The sequence below is a fragment of the Panthera tigris genome, chromosome A3 (assembly GCF_018350195.1).
Source record: "Panthera tigris isolate Pti1 chromosome A3, P.tigris_Pti1_mat1.1, whole genome shotgun sequence".
NCBI classification, from domain to species: Eukaryota; Metazoa; Chordata; class Mammalia; order Carnivora; family Felidae; genus Panthera; species Panthera tigris.
In genome coordinates this window covers 129,298,558-129,320,659 of record NC_056662.1, presented here as the reverse complement: position 1 = coordinate 129,320,659, position 22,102 = coordinate 129,298,558, and the positions used below count along the sequence as shown (strand labels likewise).

The 22,102-nt window shown below is 37.9% G+C and overlaps 1 long non-coding RNA gene across 3 annotated transcripts in view; it reads left to right on the top strand.

Moving 5' to 3' along the window:
• Positions 1-22,102, top strand: part of LOC122237438 — a 60,703-nt gene that overhangs the window by 22,787 nt on the left and 15,814 nt on the right. Inside the window, exons 3-4 of one of the 3 annotated variants that reach the window (XR_006216009.1) lie at positions 7,729-7,867; positions 20,068-20,140. The exons of 1 other annotated variant lie outside the window; for it this stretch is intronic. This is a non-coding gene — a long non-coding RNA (uncharacterized LOC122237438). The remainder of the gene's footprint in view (positions 1-7,728; positions 7,868-20,067; positions 20,141-22,102) is intronic. One more of the 3 variants, XR_006216011.1, reaches the window with a different exon arrangement.

The window sequence follows — 22,102 nt, the reverse complement described above, 5'->3', positions numbered from 1 at the left end:
ATTAATCATGCATTTTATGGAAGATGGAAACCAGTTTCTTACGATCAGCTGTCAACATTAGAGTTTAAAGATACCTGTCTTTAAGAACCTATAAAACAAAGTTATGAAAGGCTCCTTCATGTAATAGAAATATTTAAACTCTGTTTCACCTACTGATTTTTTTTTTAAATTGTAGATGCTTAGGGATAAAAATTCCTTACACACAATGAATATGTATTATATAATATACAAAACACAATGATGATAATTCATATAATTAAATGTAATATATATTGTTACATATATTATATAATAGTATATCACATATCATTATGTATTCATATAAACTATATGACTATTACAACATCCATATAATATATATGATTATTATATATAATAAAATGATATGTAAAACCTTAGAATTCTGTAATATCTTGTGGTTTCCAGGAAAACTTTGATAAATATACTACTGGATGGTATTAATGACAAATTTTGCAGGTGAAAAATGCATAGCTCATAGATAATAGATGGTTTGTTTAATGTCTTACACCTGCTAATGGCAAATCCAGTAATATTAAGCTGTATGAATCATTTTCTTTTTTTTTTTAATGTTTGTTTATTTTTTGAGAGAGACAGAGACAGAGCACGAGTGTGGGAGGGGCAGAAAGAGAGGGAGACACAGAATCCGAAGCAGGATCTAGGCTCCAAGCTGTCAGCACAGAGCCTAACGCAGGGCTTGAGCCCAGGAACCCCGAGATCATGGTCTGAGCCGAAGTCAGCCACTTAACTGACTGAGCCACCCAGGTGCCCCATATGAATCCTTTTCAATCACTCTTTCTACCATAAGGATTACAGTGAAATTTTAGGTGCATCACAGATAATAAGTTTAAAGAAAGACACATGAGACTGTAGTTGTGCTTTCTCTCTTCCTGTTAGAGAAGTGGAACTATCTTAAAAACCCAATCCCTAGAGCAGTAAATTAATAGTAAGTAATTCTTGTGGAAAAAAACAGGGCCTGAGATCTAAAAGGCTTATTTTTTTCCACAGGTGTTCATATGATTAATGAAATCTTCAACCGTGTAATGTTTATTTCATCTCCATATGACAACCTCCTGTTGTGTCCAAAAAGTATAGTCAGAAAAACAGTCTTAATAATATCGGCTGTAAAATTATAATGAAATAAGGTGATTTTAATACTTTCTCTGGGTGATCTATATGGGAGACTGCTAGCTGTATTTATTTTGTAATTTAATAAAAATTTATTTTATAATTATCCTCTTGTCCGGTGAAGCTCCAAAATCATTCCTCAGCAATGTCACAGCATATTGAAGAAATCAGTTCCTTCACTCTTCAGCAATACCTTAAGAGGTTTTGGGTTTTTTTTTTTTCTTTTCTTAAGTTTATTTATTTTGAGAGAGAGAGAGAGAAAGAGAGCGAGTGAGCCCATGAGCAGGGGAGAGGCAGAGAGAGAGGGACAGACAGGGAGAATCCCAAGCAGGTTCCACGCTATCAGGGCAGAGCCAGATGTGGGGCTCGAACTCACAAACCTTGAGATCATGGCCTGGGCCGAAACCAAGAGTCAGACGCCGCCAACTGAGACATCCAGGTGCCCCAAGAGGTTTTCTTTTGTTTTAATTTTAGTTAATTGAATCCCTCCTTGTTTCAGATGTATAAAAGAGAAAATAATGCCCTGATTTCACATCCTCAGAATACCCCATATGCTGGGAACATTCTGGGAAAAGGGAAAACAAGAGGAAACAATCCTACAATAGAAAGCAACATTGTGTTTGTTTAAAACCCGCAGTTAGATAATCCTCACCAATTAGATATGTGACCTTATTTCGCATTTACTATCACTTATCCTCAGTGAGAATGCCTACTTTCTCAAGTTGTTTACATTAAAGTTTATGGTGAGTTCCAAAGTGTTTTGAAAGTGTATTCTAAGTGCTTAAAAATGGTAGTCATTTATTTGCAAAATGTATTCATAGTTGATTAATATGAACACAACAAAAAAGACCTTGTTAACAGATCACAGGCATTTGTGAAAATAAGGCTTCGTAAAAAATCTCTGTTTTTCATTTTGCTTCCCTTGACTCTTCTTCAAAGAAGGCCCCTACGTTCTATGACTTGCTTCAATTCTCCTAGGAAATAGCACAGAACTAAATTTCATTGATTTGGAATATCCCCTAATTCTTGATTAAGATAAACTATCATCCTTGCAAATACACCCAGTGATGCCACCTACCTTGGCCAACAGACAATACCAAGATTGGGTGTCTGGGGAATTAATATTATTTCCTTTTTCAAAGTTAATTGTCTTTTTCTGTTATTAACCCCAGGCATTGAATTGCTTTTAGGGTCTTTCATTTGCAGACAATTACTTCTTAAGTGCCATTGGTTAGGACAGCCACACTCAATGTACCTACAATCAACACCTAAAGTACAGTGAATAATCAGCTACTTTGTATGGGCAGGACAATATCCATCTTGCTGTCCTGAAAGTTAGTATTGATATGATTAAAACACTTAAACCTTTAAAATATCAGTGTTAAATGGAATCCCATGTACAGTCCTACCCACAAAGTATGCAAATTAGGAACCACAGGCTTAGAAAAGGAAAGTCATTTCTTCTAAAGTCACCTAACGTCAGTTGCAAAACAAATATCACTGTCAAGACCTGCAAAGGGTTTGAGATTTTGCCTTACTTGTAAGTTAACAGTTATACCTATGCTACTCTTACATAGATGCTGGCAGAAGATATGAAACTCCTTGGTTGGTGTACTTGCTGCATTCATGAGTGAATGAGCTTCACGTTCACAGTGGTTGCCCTTACTCTCTCAAATCCCACGGGGAGAGGTAGTCTCAAGGAGATGCTGGGTACACAGGCTTGTGGTACAGATAATTAACTAAATTTCGGAAACCCCAGTTTTTTAAAGACAGCTGCTAGCAAAACTCCCCAACCTTAGCTCCAGTGGAAAATATTATCCTTATTAATCTGATCAGGAAGCAAATGTCTTAACATACATATGGATGGATGGATGGATGGATGGATGGATGGATGGATGGATGGATGGATACACAGAGATTATGGATTGTGAATATAGCTATAGTAATGAATATGGATATGAATATAGATAGATTCATTCTGACCTAGTAGAGGACAGTTCGACGGTTACAGTTGATTAGATGGGGCTTTGTTTCCCACCTAGATTCAATCCATAAGACAGAATAATTTATTTTTTGATACATTTGCTAAAGAATGAAATTAATACTACAGAATCCTTTCACTGAGAATGTAGCATTTTGAGAGACATAGCTTATTTATGTGTCTAAAATTCTGATTCTTGGGGTGCATGGGGGGGTGCTCAGTCAGTTTAGCTTCCAACTCTTGGTTTCAGCCCAGGTCCTGATCTTGTGTTTCATGAGATCAAGCCCTACAACGGGCTCTGCCCTGACAATGTGGACACCACTTGGGATTCTCTCACTCCCTCTCTCTCTCTCTGCCCCTGACCCACTCACACTTGTTCTGTCTCTCTCCAGGTAAATAAATAAACAAAATAAATTTAAAAATATAGATGTTTGAAGCGAGATTCTTTTCCCATAATTTCTACTCTGTCAATAGCCCAGTAAATGAAAGACTTCCATTATTTCTTTTTATTTATCTTTAGACACATGGACTGTATCTTCAGACATAATGGATTGCCTGTGGTTCCCAAACCACTGTCCAAGTTTCTCTTTATCCCTCGCTTTGCAGATATTATTAAGTTTACTGGAAATCCCCCCCTCCTTACTTCTCTGTGTTGAATTCAATTCATCTTTCAGAGTCTAAGGCAGATACATCTTTTCATGGGAGACTGCCTACTCCTCCGTGTGAATATGGTATTGCCTTACTTTGAAACAAAATCTTGGCTGGTGATATCTATATGTCAGCACTTATCTTCTCAAACCATCATTAGCTTTTATTAGTAAAAGGATTAATTACTAAAAATACCATAGTAAGAGCACCCAAAGTTTGCGAGAAGAACTGAGCTATATACTTTACACGAATTATCCCTAATCCTGGAAATTATCATTCAAAGTATGTATTTTGACCTTTATTTTATAGTCAAGGTAATTGTGCCTCCGAGAAGTCAATAAATAATTCCAGAATTCCCACAACTAGTGAGTTCTAGAAAAAGAATACACATCCATATCTTTGGATCCCCAAACCCATGAGCCAGCTGTAAATCTTATAAGGTAAATAATTATATAAATATTATGTCTACAGTGCTCAAAATAAAATAAATGCCTGGTCTCTGTTAAGTCCTTGGGCTCTGCTTTTTTTTATTTCATAAGTTTCACAATGAATATGCAAGGTTGGGAATATCTGATGTAAGTTTAAGCAAGACCATTGTGATTTACTCAACTCAGTGAAAACACAGCATCTAACACATCCTATCTGTCTATAATTTATTTTAGAGTCGGCACAGGAACACACAGAACAATAACAAAATGATCTGTACAGTTTCCTGTCATCGAGGAAAAACACACCTCTTATATTAGGTTAACTTGGAGAATTCCATTTACCATACTTCTTTCATGATATATTATACTCCCTCGTGTATCCATGGAGACTCTGCTGACACATATATGGGAACAAAGAAAATTGAACCACATATCACAGACAAACAGCCCAGGGCAAGAATCAGCAGAGGGATCTGGAAAATACCACTAAAGCAAGTTTTCTAAGTTAGAAGGCCACCAAAGCCTTAGTCTTGGGATTAGGTCTATAGACAGTACAATTTAAAATAGAAATCAAATAATCTGTGTGAATGTTCACCATCACTAAGCAAGAATAAACATACAATAAAAGTGAAAAAGGAACAGATGCCAAAACCAAAATGAAAATGATTGCTTCTTGGAAATGGTATCTGTACTACTCCTTTTTTTGTTAAGTTTATTTATTTAATTTGAAAGAGACAGAGAGAGAGAGAGTGAGGGAGGGAGGGAGGGAGGGAGGGGAAGAGAGGAGAGAGAATCCCAAGCAGGCTCTGCGCTGTCAGCACAGAGCCCAACATGGGGTTCAAACTCAAACCGTGAGATCATGACCTGAGCCGAGATCAAGAGTCAGATGCTTAACCAACTGAGCCACCCAAGGGTCCCCTAACTACTCCTTAATGTTAAATAGATAATACTGATTATATGATGTTAATTAAGGCAACAAACATCTAGATAAATTGCACTCTGACCCTTAAAACAGAATCCATTTAGTTGTGTTCAAATATTTCAGTGTGACCTCCTTAATTCTGAATTGTATGAGCAACTAGCTTTTTTTCTTTTCAGTGCCTGCTTTCATCTGGGATTCCCCCTCCCCCTCCCCCTCCCTGCCTCCTTTCCCTCTTCTCCCCCTATCTCTATAACACACCAGGCAAAATTCTTATGTGATCAATCTGTGGCAAACTTCAGATCACTATTTTCTACATTCTACCTTCACACTTTGTGCCAGGAGCATATTCTTATCTTCAACACAAATAATTTTGTAAAAGGCTAACTAGATAAAACTAAAAAGAGGGAAAATTCAAGTCACCTCATTACTTTTCAGTTTTGTTTTGTTGTTGTTGTTGTTGTTTTTAGAGAGACAGCACAAGTCAGGGGAGATGGGCAGAGGGAGAGAGAGGGAATCCTAAGCAAGTTCAGTGCTCAGCACAGAGACTGATGTGGGACTCAATCCCATGACCCTGAGATCACGACCTGAGCCAAAATCAAGAGTCCCGGCGCTCAACCGACTGAGCCACCCAGGTGCGCCACTTTTCAGTTTTATTGCACATTTCTATATTGACTGTATAACCTTCACGTATCCTCATACAGGTTTTTATTCTGCTCAGACTCTCACTGATTGTAAAAACTCTGTGGCAGATGCGTTGAGGCCTGTGAATAATGGGAGGGCATGTTCCTTATTTATGCGATTCTGGTGATTTCCCTCTTGGAATTTCATGGCTTTCACTTAAATCCTAAATGAAAGTTCCTTTCTGGCAAAACCAGCTTTCTTTTAGACTCCTCTGGTGTTTATTCCTGTACAGCTTAGGCTAAGCAGACCAGGCCCGGGTATTCCTAGATATTGGATGTACTGGAGGAGAACAATGTTGTGCTTTGGTAAATTAGGAAGAGTGTGATCAATGAAGATTATTGTGCCCTTTCTTTACCTAGTGACTCCTGAGGTGCCTGTGAGATATATTAAAAAATAATATTTTCATAAGACAGTATTTGTTTACTTAAATATTAACATCATGAATATTAACTTTGCTATTTAAGTTTATCCAAATAAATGTTCACCGAAATAAAGAAAATAGATATATTATGGAATAAATTTTACAAAGTCAGTGCTTTGTTATGGTATTTTTTCAGCATTACACAATTTCCAGGATTTTCAAGATTATAAATTTATTTTGTTTTTGAACTGCTTTGTCAATTGGGTAAATAAAGAATGATTTAAATGTGACCAAGTCACATAATGAGGTGTTAAGTCCAGAAATCAGAGAAAGTAGTCTAGAGAAATATATCGGAATCACTCATGAAACAACAGCCATTATGGCATGCTGGAGACCTACCATACCATGCATTATGTATGCAGGAAAGCAATTCTGTAGCTTTCTACACAAGTGTTGGCTTAGCTCAGGTGGTTAGAACAAATAGCTGTAAACTAGGTGGCTTATCAACAACAGAAACTTATTCATCACAGTTCTAGATGCTGGGAGTCCAAGATCATGGTGCCAGCACAGTCAGGATCTGGTGAGAGTTCTCTTCCTGGTTGAAGACCGCTGAGTTTTCATTGTATCCTCACATGGCAAAGAGAGAGGGAGCTAGCTCTCCGGGCTATTCTTACAGGAGCACTAATCCCATTCATGAGGCCCCACAGTCATGACCTAATCATGCCCCAAAGACTCTACCTCCAAATCATCAATTTCAACATACGACTTTTGGGGGATGAGAACATTCAGTCCGTAACAAGTATGTTTCTTCTTCTTTGAGGTCATCACACTTATTTCTAATGCTTAACCCAACGTTCAAAATCACACCTGGAGATAGCAAGTCCTGTACATCCTTCAGGGTAGGATGGAGAGTCTGAAACAAGAATGCGGATGACTCGCCAATATGATATGTAAACTACTGGGGACGAAATAATAGAAAATCATTAATTTTTGTGGTGATTTTCGGTGAGATACCTGCATGTGTGTGTCATAAAGAAAACATGGATACAGAGTTGGCCTGGGAAAGTGAGGCTCTTATGAATACTCACCATCTTGTTCTCGCCCCCACCTAGGGCTAAGGAAAAAGATGCCACATGCCCTATCACAGCTCTCCACAAATAACAACAACAATCATAGCGACCCTATCTGTGATGGCAAAGCAACCCACCATGAGCTTGCCACAAAATATCGTCTTCTTCACCTTCACAATTAGCGTGTAGGACGGTTTTTTTTTTTTCCATTTTGCAGATGGCAAACCTGAAATCGTTCATGAAAGAAAATGAGAGGTCAAGAGTAGGTCTTTCATTTGAATTTACAAAGAAATGGAGGAACAGAAATGCTAAGTGATTTACAGCCATGCAGAGAGCAACCAGCTGACTCTAGAAAACCAGCATAGCCCCGCCAACACCATTTAAAATGTTTCTGCAAAATGAGCCCTGGTTATATGAGCTTAAAAGATGCTGTCTGGCTCTATGAATTCACTGCACAGAATCTCACCAACCCCACCACCCCTTCCTTACAGGATTGGTCCTGTGACACTCACTACATGGCTGTTGAATTAAAATGCATCACAAGGTATGCTGAGATGCCCTCAAGAAGCCAGCTGCAAATCCTCTGCTTTGGCGTCTGATAATGAACCTTATAAGACCATCTTTCCTACTGTGAGTTTAAGGATGGGCAGTGCTATTGTAGTGTCTGCAATTAGTAATATTAGCGAAGAAAGGATTCTACTTTCAGGACAATTCAGAAAATTCTGTAATTTTGAAAAGAAATGAAAATGCTGGTTCTATAATGAAAGAAACTGATATTTTCTTTGGAGAGCCTGTGGCCATGTAACAATACAATGAATCTCAACGTTAGTGGCATCTTGAAGACCATGACTGGATTCTATTAATTGTAGAGATAAAGAAAACAATGCTGAAAAGGAAAGAATGGCCTGTTCAAGTTAATAGGCCTGGCTGAAAAAAATTTATATATATATATATATATATATATATATATATATATATATATATATCACTTTATTCACTCGCTAGCCTGTGAATTCATTCAGCGAGCATTTACTGAGTATGTTCTCCATGCCCAGAAAAGTGCTATGCCCTGGGGAGACAGACAAGAAAAGCACAGAGGTGAACATAATGCAGGCATGGTGGAATGGATACACTACAAATTGTCATGTGGTTTAACACGGGGATGTTCCAGAGGTACTGAACACATTAATGCACCATGATGAACTTTGGTCCCTTCGGGGCTTTTGTTCTGTCCGAGGAGCTATTTTGTGTGCACACGGCATCTGGATATGACTCCTCATAATTTTATACTTTTATGGAATCTAAGTCATAAAGGAAATGACCTTTTTGGGGAATTTACTATGTGTCAGGCACAGTTGTGTATACTTTACAAATATCACCACTTTATTATTATTATGGAGGATTTCAATGATACAGAAATAGATAAAGCATATTCAATATAAAAGGGGGAGAAAACAAATATCCATGTACCCAACATACTTCTTTTTAAACAAAGAGCATCATCAAGACCGTTAAAATACTCCTACCTCTACCTGATCCAACCCCTCACTAGAAACTAGATGATGCCAGGGAGCCTGGGTGGCTCAGTCAGTTAAGCGTCTGACTTCGGCTCAGGCCATGATCTCATGGTTCATGAGTTCAAGCCCCGCATAGGGTTCTGTGCTGACAGCTTGAAGCCTAAAGTCTGCTTAGGAATCTGTGTCACCTGCTCTCTCTGCCCCTCCCCACCTCTCTCTCTCTCAAAAAATAAACATTAAAAAAATTAAAAAAAAAGAAACCTAGATGATACCATTAGCCTGAACTTTTAAAAGAATTATTTTGAATTCTTTTGAGTATATATACACATAAGTCATTAGTATTCATGTATTTATGTATGTAAATTTTTAATGCTTTTGAAGTTTATAATTAAAGGAGATCTAACATATTTACTCTTCTATAATTAAAACATTAAAACATTAATTTTGTGTTTGTTCTCACCTGTTTGTGAGATCTACCCATGTTGACATAATGGTTCTAGTTAATTCCTTTTTAATGTAGTATTCTGCACAAGAATTCCATATATCATAGTATAAATGAGCCAGAATGCATATACGTTCTTTCCATGTACATGTTTATGCATTTCATGATGTATATATTACCAAAAAAAAAAAACAAAAAAAACAAATCTGCTCAGAACAGCATTAAAAATTCCAGTGTGGTCACATGTGCAAGTGCTACTTAGAGATATATTTATTAATGGAAATGGAAATGCTGGATTGCAGGGTAATTTACATAAATTACATATATATGTCTTATATATGTCGTGTGTGTGTATATATATATATATACTATATATATATAGTATATATGTCATATATATGTCATGTGTGTGTATATATACGTATATTGTATATATGTCATATATATGTTGTGTGTGTGTGTGTGTGTGTATATATATATATATATATATATATATATATATATATAAAGATAGGCTACTGACTAAAACAAAAAAGAACCCAAATGTATAATTTCTTCTAATTTTTTTAAAGTTTATTTATTTATTTTGAGAGAGAGAGAGAGAGCAAGCAGGGGAGGGGAAGAGAGAGAGGGAGAGAGAGAATCCCAAGCAGGCCCCGCACTGTCAGCACAGAGGCTGATGCGGGACTCGATCCCACGACAGAGACAAAATCAAGTCAGACGTTTAACCGACTGAGCCACCCATATGCCCCTAAATGTATAATTTCCAATGGCTCTAACACCATAATAAACATTGAGGTTTCACATACTTATACAGCCTGAAAAGCTGCCCAGGCCGGTGGGGGAGACAAGCAACTTTGTAACAGCACTGAGCGAGGCCAACCAGGGGCTCGCTCCCTCTAGAAGCCCTTGCTGAACCTCCATGATCTTATTTCCAAAGTGGGTAAAGGGCTCTGTCCCTCTGATACCATAGAGTCCTGTGATCACCTTCACATACAAATCCTGACAGAGTTTTGTACCCTCTAGCTTATCAGACGGAAGAATCAATTATTCTGCAGGGTTTTGGGGAGGCATATAAAGCCCAGATGACAAAAATCCTCTTCTGTTAGTGAAATACGCTTAGCATTTCATCATTCATATTCTGCCATTTATTTAAAAACTTTATCATGTGTAAATATAAATGCCATGGGTGTGGAGGTCTTGTTTATGTCAACATTTATTTATAATATACTGAAAAAGAAAACCCCAAGAAACCCAGTTGTGAAAAGTGGATATGTGCATGCACTGGCAGTCAGCAAGAGCCTAGGCTGGATAAGCAATCAGCGACGAATACGCACCTTTTCCCAGCAGCGTCCTTGGGGTAGATTTTAAATTATTTAATATATACTTGGGAGCCTGGGTGCTTCAGTCATTTAAGCGTCCAATTCTTAATTTTGGTTCAAGTCATGCTCTCACAGCTCGCGAGTTTGAGCCCCACACTGGGGTCTGAGCTGGGTGTGGAGCCTACTGGGAACTCTTTCTCCCTCTTCCTCTGTGTTCTCACACTCTCTCTCTTTCTCAAAAAAATTTAAAAGAAGACATATATTAACTATTAACTTAGGTCTTTTGTTTGATAATCATCTTGCCAGCTCCTCTCTGTCTCTCTCTCTCTATATAAATATGTATATTTTGAAACTCATTCCATATATGATATATAAATGCATGTGTGTGTGTGTATACGTATATATATATATATATACGTATACACACACACACACGCACACACACACAGAGACAGAGAGACACAGAGGAAAAAAATATATATATGTATGTATATTTTTAAAACTCATTCCATGGTATATATCTTATAATTTCAATGAAACCCTGATGTAGGGATTAATTTCCTTTTTCCACAAATGAGGAAAACAGGCGTAGTGGTCAGGTGACGTTCATGTGGTAATATAATTAAGTAATCAAGACCTTCATTCACGTTTTTCTGATTACAAAAACCTCTATTCTTTCCTGCCTCATGGTGCACGCCTTGGTGTAAACAAATATCGCTGTTTCTAAAGAGGGGTTTTTCTTCAGTAAATCCTCTGGCACTTTCATATATATACACACACACATACATTCACATATACACACACAATATATATACATCCATAAAAACACATACATAAGCACCCGTATACATATATTCACACATCCCAACAAGAGGGGATATAACTACTTCAGTGAAAGGATATAGGCACACACATGTTGGGGGGAGCATATAGCTAAGTTTGGGGTGTACATGGGTGTGCGTGTGGGTGTGGGCGTGTGCACTCATAAGGCTCAACAATGGAGACTGTTTTCTAAGTTGCATTTTTCCCAACCACAATGTCATTTTTTTCTAGATCTTCTTTATTATACTTGTCTCTTTGTTTTCAAAATACTCTAGTTAATTAACACAAAATATTCTATTATTTCTCTTAAGGGAAAAATGCATTTATTAAGCCCGAGATACATTCCTATTCAGTGTCATTGTCACATAGAAACAGCTACATTAAATGCAGATGTGGATGTGTCCACGAATGTATGCATCTATTAAGTAAACATGATATCAGGCAGAATAAAGAATCATTGACCCAGGATTAAGAGACCAGGATTTTATTCCTGGCTGGGCTATACACAAATTTTTTGGCCATCTGAAAACTGCAGACACTAACCTGTGTTTGACTAGCTGTTCTAAAGTATCTTTAAATTCCAACCTTTCATTTATTTTTAATGTTTTTTAAATTTATTTTTGAGAGAAAGAGACCATGAGCGGAGGAAGGTCAGAAAAAGAGGTGGGGGGGAAGAGATTTGCAAGCAGGCTCTGTGCTGTCAGTGGGAGTCTGACTCAGGGCTCCCTCTCACAAAACCCTGAGATGATGACCTGAGTGGAAACCAAGAGTTGGTTGCTTAACCCACTGAGCTACCCAGGTACCCCGAAGTTTCAACCTTTTCAAAATCAGTGAAATGTTGAGGCACCTGGGTGGCTCATTCCATTAAGCATCCAACTCTTGATTTCTGCTCAGGTCATGATCTCATGGTCATGGGATTAAGTCCCCCACACCCACCACCACCTCGGGCTCACATGCTGGGTGTGAAGCCTGCTTGGGATTCCCCCTCCCTCTGTCCTTCTCTCTTTCTCTAAATAAATAAACAAACAAATAAAAATCAGCTGAAGGTTATAGTCAAACATGCAAGCTCTAGACATAGAACACCTATACTGTCATTATTACCTTGGGCAAACTAATCTCTCTAGATACCTTGCTGATTGTACATGACCTCTTCTGCAAAATATATTATTTTAGTAGTAAGTTTCTTTTTTTTTTATTTTTATTTTTATTTTTATTTTTATTTTTATTTTTATTTTTATCTTTATCTTTATCTTTATCTTTATCTTTATCTTTATCTTTATCTTTATTTTTATTTTTATTTTTATTTTTATTTTGAAAAGGAGAGAGCACAAGTGGAGGAGAGGGCAGAGAGAGAGAATCCCAAGCAGGCTCAGTGCTCCACGCTGAGCTGCACATAGGGCTCAATCTCACGACTATGATATCATGACCTGAGCCAAAATCAAGAGTCAGATGCTTAACCAAATGAGCCACCCAGGAGCCCCATATATTAGTAGTAAGAGTTTCAGTGCATTATCGTGATACTGAAATTATGTAATTCACTCAGGGTCTTAAAAAGTGCCTAACAAATAGTTAACAGTTAATAAATGTTGAGAAATTAAATTCTCTTTAAAAAATGTATCCCAATATGCACAACTTAGTATAGGATACAGTTTAAACACATCACAACATACTATTCCTTAAACATGGAAAAATTAGTGAAAAGAAAGAAAAAGCATGCGTGGCATAATTATTAATATATGTAATTTGATTTTATTTGAAAAGGACTAGGGCACATCAAAGGCAGATGTGAAAATGGTCTCTCTAGTCTCACAGCAAATGAGCAGTAAGGGCTTTTATGATTTCCCTCCTGCCATTGGGGAAGTTGTTGGCTCTCACCATCCATTGTCCTGTCGCTGACATCTCCCTCAACTTAAATTGCACATTATGGTGGCTACTGTCTGCCTCTCCAAGGAAAGAACAAATTGCCTTCTGTTTATTCCTGCCATCAATCAGGCAGGGCAATAGGCTATTTCCTCAAACCTCAGAAATATGTCCAGCTCAATCCAAGCCCTAGTGGTTGGAAAATGTCCAAAGTCAGAATAAAGGATGCAAGGTTTGAAGGCCGGAGTTTACAAAAAGTAATCGTGCTCTCTTGGAAATTTTAATTATGGTCTGTCTTTCTGACTCCTGGCAAAACTTAACAGTTGTTCTGTGGAACAGAGAAAAATCCATTGGAATGGAGATAAAAAGTCTTAGTGTTATGGCTGCTCCTGGAATTGCTGTATAATATCTGACATGATCCCTTCCATTTATTTCATTCACTCATATACGGAATGATGCTATAAAAATCTTCAGCACAGGGGCGCCTGGCTGGCTCAGTCAGTAGAGTATACGACTCTTGATCTGGAGGTCATGAGTTCAAGCCCCACGTTGGATGTAGACCACACAAAAATAAGTAAGTAAGTAAGTAAGTAAGTAAGTAAGTAAATAGATGAACAGATAAATAAGTAAATAAAAAACTTCAGCATGACATTCAAAGCCTTGTAAGACTGCACCCTACAATGCTACCTCTATAGGGTGTCCTCATTCCTATGCCACACTCCATCTCCCAATCCTAATAAACTCCCTGGAATGTCCCTGAGTATTTTTCAAAAATATTTTTTTTCCAGATGGAATTACTTTAATCACACCCTTTGCCTACTTTCCTAACTTCTAGGCATTATTTGTTACCTAACACAGACACCATACTTCTCCACAGATCTTTCCAAAAGCCCTGCTTTTGAATGGTTGACCACTTTTTTGGTGCTTTTTCTGTACCTAGTTCATACCAAATAATATTATAACATTTCTATATATCATCATTCATTGTTTGTAAATAACCTAGAAACCCCCCTCCTAACACAGACATACGTTTTATTCATTTTCCATGCCTAGTTTATACAATGATGAATAACCAACTTAATAAATTTTTGTGGAATGAACAGAGAAATGGAACTCCATTCCCTAGTAAAATGGCTAAGTGGGATTCTGAAGTTCACTTCAGCTATAAAAATTAATACATGCAGCGGACCTGGGTGGCTCAGTCAGTTAAGCAGTGACTCCTGATTTCAGCTCAGGCCATGATCTCACAGTTCATGAGATCAAGCCCCATGTCAGGCTCTGAGCTGTTGGTGTGGAGTCTGCTTGGAATTCTCTCTCTCCCTCTCTCTCTCAGCTCCTCGGCTCATGCTCTCACTCTCTTTCCCTCTCTCTCTCTCTCTCTCTCTCAAAAATAAATAAACAAACACTTAAAAAATCAATATACACATGCAAACACACCTACCCCAATGTGAACAGAAAATGGAACAATCTTATTTTATTTCTTAAGCAATTAACAAAACTTAAACTATAAAATGGGTCATTTTGGAAGTAGAGATTATGCTTAGGTGAATATAAAGGTGTAGGACATTAGATACATTAAAAGGGATTCAGAGAAGATCCAGTTACTAGGGTAACTAACCCACAAGTAAAACACTGAGAAAATCCTAAAGCAGGCATATTCAAAAGGGAAAGGCAATTGTGTCATGCTAGGACAATTTCCTTATAAGCCAAAGAGAAAAATTCTGAATCAGAGCACTTGTGGGCCCCCCTGGCTCATGGTATACAATTACGCAAATGAGGTTACTTAAGTCAGTATTTTAAGTGAATAGACATGTATTTCTCAATAAACACTTTCAATTTAAATTCAAATCACTAAATAAAAATTACAATATCCAAAAGTTTAAACTCTAGTGAGACCTCCAAGAGATTAGTACATAATAATTCTTGTTCTTGTTTTCAAAACGTTTTTGTTTTCATGTAAATGAAAACCTTTATGATTGTCCCAAAGCTGATTTTCCAGCACCTTCCTTTACACAGAAATTAGGGCTGCCAGATTTGACAGTCTATCTTGTCCCAACGTGGGCCTTAATTTGATTATTATAATGAGGTACCTTATTTTTGTCTTCATCTTCATGATTACTATGGAGCCTTGCAATCTATTCATATGTTCAAATATATATCTGGATCTAAATTGTCAATTAACGGGCGCCTGTGTAGCTCAGTTGGTTAAGTGGCCGACTTCGGCTAAGGTCATGATCTCAGGGTTCCTGAGTTCCAGCCCCAAGTCGGGCTCTGTGCGGACATCATGGAGCCTGCTTGGAATTCTATCTCTTACCCTTTTTCTCTGCCCCTCCCCCACTGGTGCTTTCTCTGTCTCTCAAATAAATAAACTTACAAATTAAAAAAAAATAAATTCCGAATTGAGAGGATTTTAAAAATTTCTTTTTGTTTTCACCTCTCAACAATTATAAATAACTTTGCTAAAGGTCATGAGGCTTCTATTGCTTTGGTGGGATTGGTTGGTCTAATAACCATTTTTTGTGACTCTATCCTTCCTCTCAGATAGTTTTGAAGATCTCTTTTTTTAGTGTTCTGAAGCTTCCCTAACATGTAGAATTATTGTTGCTTATTCTATAGGGAATTATTTGTACCTTCAAGTGCTGAAGATTCAGGTCTTTCTCCAACTCTAGAAATTTCTTGGCCATTCTCTATTCAAATATTCCTACCCCCTCCTTTCTCTTCTATCATACATATACTTGTTGAGGGAGGAAAAACCTGTTCTCCATTCCTGATTCTTTCCCCACTGATGGGCACCTGTGGGCATGTCACACTGTCATTTCTCTATCACCTGGTTGGCATTGCCACAGAGGAAGGAAATGGAGTAAACATCACACGTGATAACTTGGGAAAAGAAGCAAAGCTGACATTTGTAAACCAGTTCTGCCATTTGGGTCCAAGTGACTTAGAAGAAGCGGGGAATCCTCCTTCCGGAAGCCTGGCTGGGTCCTGCACTGCTGTGACGAAGTCAAGTTTCCTAAGCCCGAGGAAAGGCTCATTTGACACTCAGTCTTTCTTTTTTCCTTACTGTGTTCTAACCATCATCAGTGAAAATGACACTGTCTTTTGGACGTTTCTTGCAGACCCCAGCATTTGCAGTACATCAATTAGTGCAGCGTATCGTTCGTATTCAGGATTGCCAGTCAATCTTTTTAAAATCAGCTTCATTATTTTCTTATGTCATAACTTTATTACGTTTAATTACTTATTTTTGTGTTTCATATTCCATTTCCAGCATTTATTTTAGATGCCTAGGAGTCCGATCATGGTATTTCCAAAGTTGTAAAAAAAAAGAAGTGAGGCTTTACTGAATTAGTATGCCACTGTCCATCAGCAGGCTTCCTGGTACAAGAGACACATTTCATGGCAGCCACGGAAAAAGAGCCAGCTGCTTGATTCTAGCTTCTTTCTCTTGGATCATAGCTCCAAGTACACATCCTTCATCTACTTGGGTTGTGAGACATGGCAGAGTCTTAATTTTGGTAGAGACCAGGAGTGGCCTTGAAAATCACTCACAGAAGGAGACAGCACTGACCTGCTGTGGGGATCTTTCCTGAAGGCCCAGCCCAAAGCTTTCTCTTTGAGTCTTGTCTGGATTTTTGAAGCACCTGGTCTCTTGGGGCAGTTCTACATAACTGATTTTTATGGGAATTCAGATTTTATTTCTGTCGAACTTCCCTGCCGGAAGCATAAAAACAAAGTGAGGCATCCTGTAAGTCAGATACACATCTCTTCAAAATAAAGATTGCACCTCTAAAACTTTTAATTCCTTATATCGTGGTCCTGTAGCCCCAATCTATGTTTGCAAAATATTAAATAGCAGTAAAGAGCTCAAAACAAAGTGCAATGCACCCCTTTCTCTTATTCTTCACTTTCTTTCTTTAAAAGAAAATACACGTAATTACTTCTGTGGTTAACTCTTCTCCTGTATCTATCTCGAATGTTATAAATTTATTGTTGTTATGATTTATCACCTTTAGAGTTTTTTTAAATAAACATTTAGCTTTCATTGTCAATGTTGATAATATTCTCATTCTGTTCTAGAATGATCTGGCTTTCATAATTTGGGAACAAACCCACAACGCTGGTGAAGAAACAAGGACCACATTACGACCAGATAGTGTCTTACATTTAGATATGATTTCCTCTGCAGGTTTTGCTTCATGTGAAGTTTCTAACTACATTTGTTCCTCGCTGTTGGCGTTTGAGAGCCCTGATAGAGATACACCTCATTTCATTGCAATTTATTATGTTTTTCAGATAATTGTGCTTTTTACAAACTGAAGGTTTGTGGCAATCCTGCATTGAGTGCATCTATGGGTGCCATTTTGTCAACAGTAGTTGCTGACTCGTGTCTCTGTGACACATTTTCAATATTCCAAATTTCATTAGTATATTTACTAAGGTGTCCAGCGATCAGTGATTATAACTCAGTGACAGTTCAGATCATGGTTACCACTTGTTAGCAGTAAAGTGGTCTTAATTAAGATATGTACGTTGTAGTTTTACGCATAATGTGACTACACACTTACTAGACTATAGTGTAAACATAACTTTTAGGTACACTGGGAAACCAAAAAATTCATTTGTCTCGCTTTATTGTGATTCTCTCTTTATTGCAGTAGAACCAGACCGGCAATATCTCTGAGGTATGCCTATTCACGACACGCTTCTAACCACCTGACTTTAGGACTTTAGTACTGCGAGAGGGGGGACTTAATAATTATCTTTTTTGGAGCTCTTCATATGGCTTTAGTGTTTTAGCAGAATGAGCATATAATAAGCTTTTTAATTAGATACACATATCCAGCCATTCTTGGGCAGTGGTAGGCAACTCCAACCTGGGCAGAGTCTTTGCCAGGACATTTATCCTATGACTGATGGTCCACTGTAGCTCATGCTTTGGGAGGTAGACTAACTCAATGAGAAAGAAGGAAAAGAGACAGTAAGTGAACTCCTTCTCTACCAATCAGACAATTCCTTTAAAGGAGATAAAGTGAAAGGATAAGAAGGCAAAAGTATTGCTTGAAGTAACGTTGCTGCACCTGGAAATGTAAAACCAAGAAAGGAGCTATCAGTTGCCCACATTTGCAATATTCTCTACCTTTATTATACAAGTGTTCACACATGTTTCAGTCATGTGTTCTATGTCTAGGCTCTTTCACTTGGGCTGCTATTTCCTTGGCACTCTCCATTGTCATCACTGACTGGTTGACCAGTTGACTGCAGGCAACCAGCTCTCCTGGAACTTCTCTGTAATGGTTTCCTTCCATTTTCTGGATCCTGTATCTTCTCCTTTCTGGGTTCACTCTACATTTCTTTCCTTATGTAACTTCCTAAGAAACAACATGGGAGGTAAACTAAATGGGTGCAAGGAGTCTCCCTAAAAAAAGTAAACAAAGATCTGAGAAGAAACACGGCATCTTATAAGAATACTACTATTCACATGCTTTAGGTTTCGCCAGGCGTAATGGCATAATAAAATTTCATCTTAAAATAAAGTCTTCCAGTTGACAATTTCTACTATATATAAAGAGATGAAAAACACACTTTTTAGCTTATTATTCTTGAATATGAATGGAAAAAGGAAGGATCCAAAAATAATTGTGAAAATAGGAAAAGACTAAGAGTAAAATATCAAAACTAAACTGATCCAAGATAAAACACAGTTCAAGAAGCAGAGAAGGATATGGGGCACATGGGTGGCTCAGTTGGTTAAGCGTCTGACTCTTGGTTTCAGCTCAGGTCATGATCTCACATTTCATGAGTTTGAGCCTTGCATCAGGCTCTATGCTGACAGTGCAGAGCCTTCTTGGTATTCTCTCTCTCTCTCTCTCTCCCTCTCTCTGCCCCTCCCCTACTCATGCTGTGTATCTCTCAAAATAAACTTTAAAAAAATGAAAAAACAAAAGCAGAGAAGGATATAAAGACCTCTAGTATGTCATTTCAAAGAATTCAAAAGATTTCACGTGCAACAGGGTGGGGTGGGAGGGTCTGAATAAATTCCTCCAGTGATTTACTGGTAAACATGGAATTAAATCTGTAGCCTACATGACCTGATATGATCAGGTCCTGCCTTACTCTTCAAACCCACTGTCTATCACTTGCTGCCTCATTCATTAAGTAATGAATACTTTGACCACTCTGGCTCACTGCTCTTCCTCAAGCACAGCTCAACCTCTGGGCCTTTGCACTTGCTCTTCTTGAAATGCTCTTCTGCAGATTTTTGCACAACTGGGTTATTTTTGTCCTGTAGGTCTCTCCTCAAAACTTTCTTCTCAGAGAGCTTCCCTACTTATCTTATCTAAAATACTTTCTAATACACATATATTCTCGCTTAAACTGGCAATTCTATTCTAGGAAATTGTATGTTTCCTAGAACTTAACAACATTGTATTTCAATTACTTATTTCATATCTTCCCATTAGAATATTATGTCTTGTGTGACAGGGAGTGATTTCTTTGTTTATTGGCATTTCCCTAGATTCTTACAAAACCGTCTGGCACACAGTGGGTATTAAATAAATATTTGTATAATGAACAAATGATTGTGTATCATATTTTATCAGGTATTTTACATTTTAAATAACTTTATGGTTTGTTGACTAGTTCTATAAATATCTGTGTTAAGTGTTTGTGCAAAAGCTAGAAACCAGACAACTCTTATCTATGTTAGAAATATGTGATGCTATTTCAAAGGTTAATAAATATTTTGATAACAGTAAGTCTTCATTGAACTTCTGTATAACAAACACTATGCTTTAGGTACATTATTTCAATCTATACTTAAAGTGATTGCTTAAACTATGTACTCTTTTCTCCATTATACAGAAAGAGTAACTGAGACTGAATGAAATTAATCTACCAATTACTTGACCACTTACCAACGGTCATCCACAAAAAGGTGGGCCCACTAATTAAAATGCAAGTCTATTTGACTCCAAAACCCATGCTGTTGACAACAGCTACCTTTCAGATCAGAGTCCTAATTTAACTGATCTATATTAGTCACCACATAAATCACATCTACTTATAAAATTTTTATTTCATTTTATTCCACTTTGATATTCAAACACATTCTTCCCTGTGTTTAATTGGTCTGAGTCTGACACAAACTTTAGGTGATTTATTTAAAAGTCAATTTAATTGGATGGTGTTCTTTGAAGGATCTGTATTTAATATCTAATTTCCCATAAATGTTCATTACAGTCTGACATCTTCCCTGAACAGCATTGGTTATGGCTCTAAAGATGATCTCACAGATCCTATGGTTATGACAGTTGGGTCTGCTCTTCTCTGTAAGGAAGGTCTACTTGTGTAGGCCTCCACATCTGCAAGATACAGACTGACAGAGAACAGACAGACCGACGGCACTCAGAACACAGAGCGCTCCACTGTTGGGACAGAATGGCATTTGGGCTGCAAAGACAGTATTTTCAGCTCCTGTAAGAGGGGACGGGACCTTGCTGCACTTATCATCAACATAAACGCTCCGTGGAACACATTCAGCAGATATTCAAAATACGCAGTCACGACACCAAGAAATGTTACATTCTCGTCTTCTATTCTAGTCCCAATTGGCATTTCTTGAGGTTGAAGGCAATGTGAGCATTAGGGACAGGCTGAGGATGCTTGCTGTACATCTCACTCGGCTAAAAACAAAGTTTAAAGCTGTATATTTTGTGTTTGGGGCCATTTCGGTATGTCTCTGACACCAGAATGGCTACAACATGAAGTGCTGTGAGTATAACCGTGACCCTTCACTTTGACTAACGTCTCCTACAGAATCTACCCACTCCACTCAGTACTTAACCCACAGAACTTCTTGTATGCCACACCCCAGCACCTCTAATTACCTTGTGCAACACACTCTTGCCCTCACTTGAGAATATTCTTCTCCTCGGGCAACGTTAGTCGTAATATTTTCACTGACACCTGAGGCAAGGTTGGCTACAGCGTCTTCTTTGGGTGTACGGTAATACGTCTGTTTATCTAGCTGTCTCTCCAATTAGGATTGAGCTCCTAGGGGACAAGGAACTTATTTCTTCTTCATATTCTTAATTTCTTAAGTTTGAGAATAATGCATGATATACAGAAGAAATACAGTAAATGATACGTGAATAAGATGAATGAATGAGTGAATGAATAAATGAGTGAAAGAGTGAATGAATGAATGGCTGAATTTCAAGCATTTAAAATAAGCCTAGGTTCCACAACCTAGGGCGCCTGGGTGGCTCATTTGGTTTTGGCTCTGGTCACGATCTTGTGGTTTGTGAGTTCAAGCCCCGCGTCGGGCTCTGTGCTGACAGCTCAGAGCCCGGAGCCTGCTTCAGATTCTGTGTCTCGTCTCCCCTTCTCTCTGCCCCTCCCATGCTCATGTTCTGTCTATGTTTTTCAATAATAAATAAACGTTAAAAATATTTTAAGTTAGGCATTGACAGGAAAAGTTAGATAGGAAGAGTGGACACTGTTTGCTGTTCAGTATGTTTCTACTGCCAGTAGGAGAATAAATCAGTTCAGTGGGATGCTGAATGGATTGAGAATGTGGACTCCAGTGTCCAAGTTTCTGAGCTCCAATCCTTCCTTAGAAGTCTCTTGCTCTGTGTCCTTGGACAAGCTACTAAACCTCTCTGAGACTGGATATTAGGAGTCTCTATCAACTGGATTCAAGTCAGACTTCAATGAGAGGATACGCAGAAGTCTTTAGCACCATACTTAGCCCACATTAAGGTCTCAGAAATGTGAACGGCTGTAGAGATATCATGATATTGTCTTACTGTCTTGTGGTTGTGCTGTAGGAAGAATAGGTCTGGCCTATTGACTATGAGCGAAAGTGTACTGTCTTAAATAATAGAAGATTCTTCTT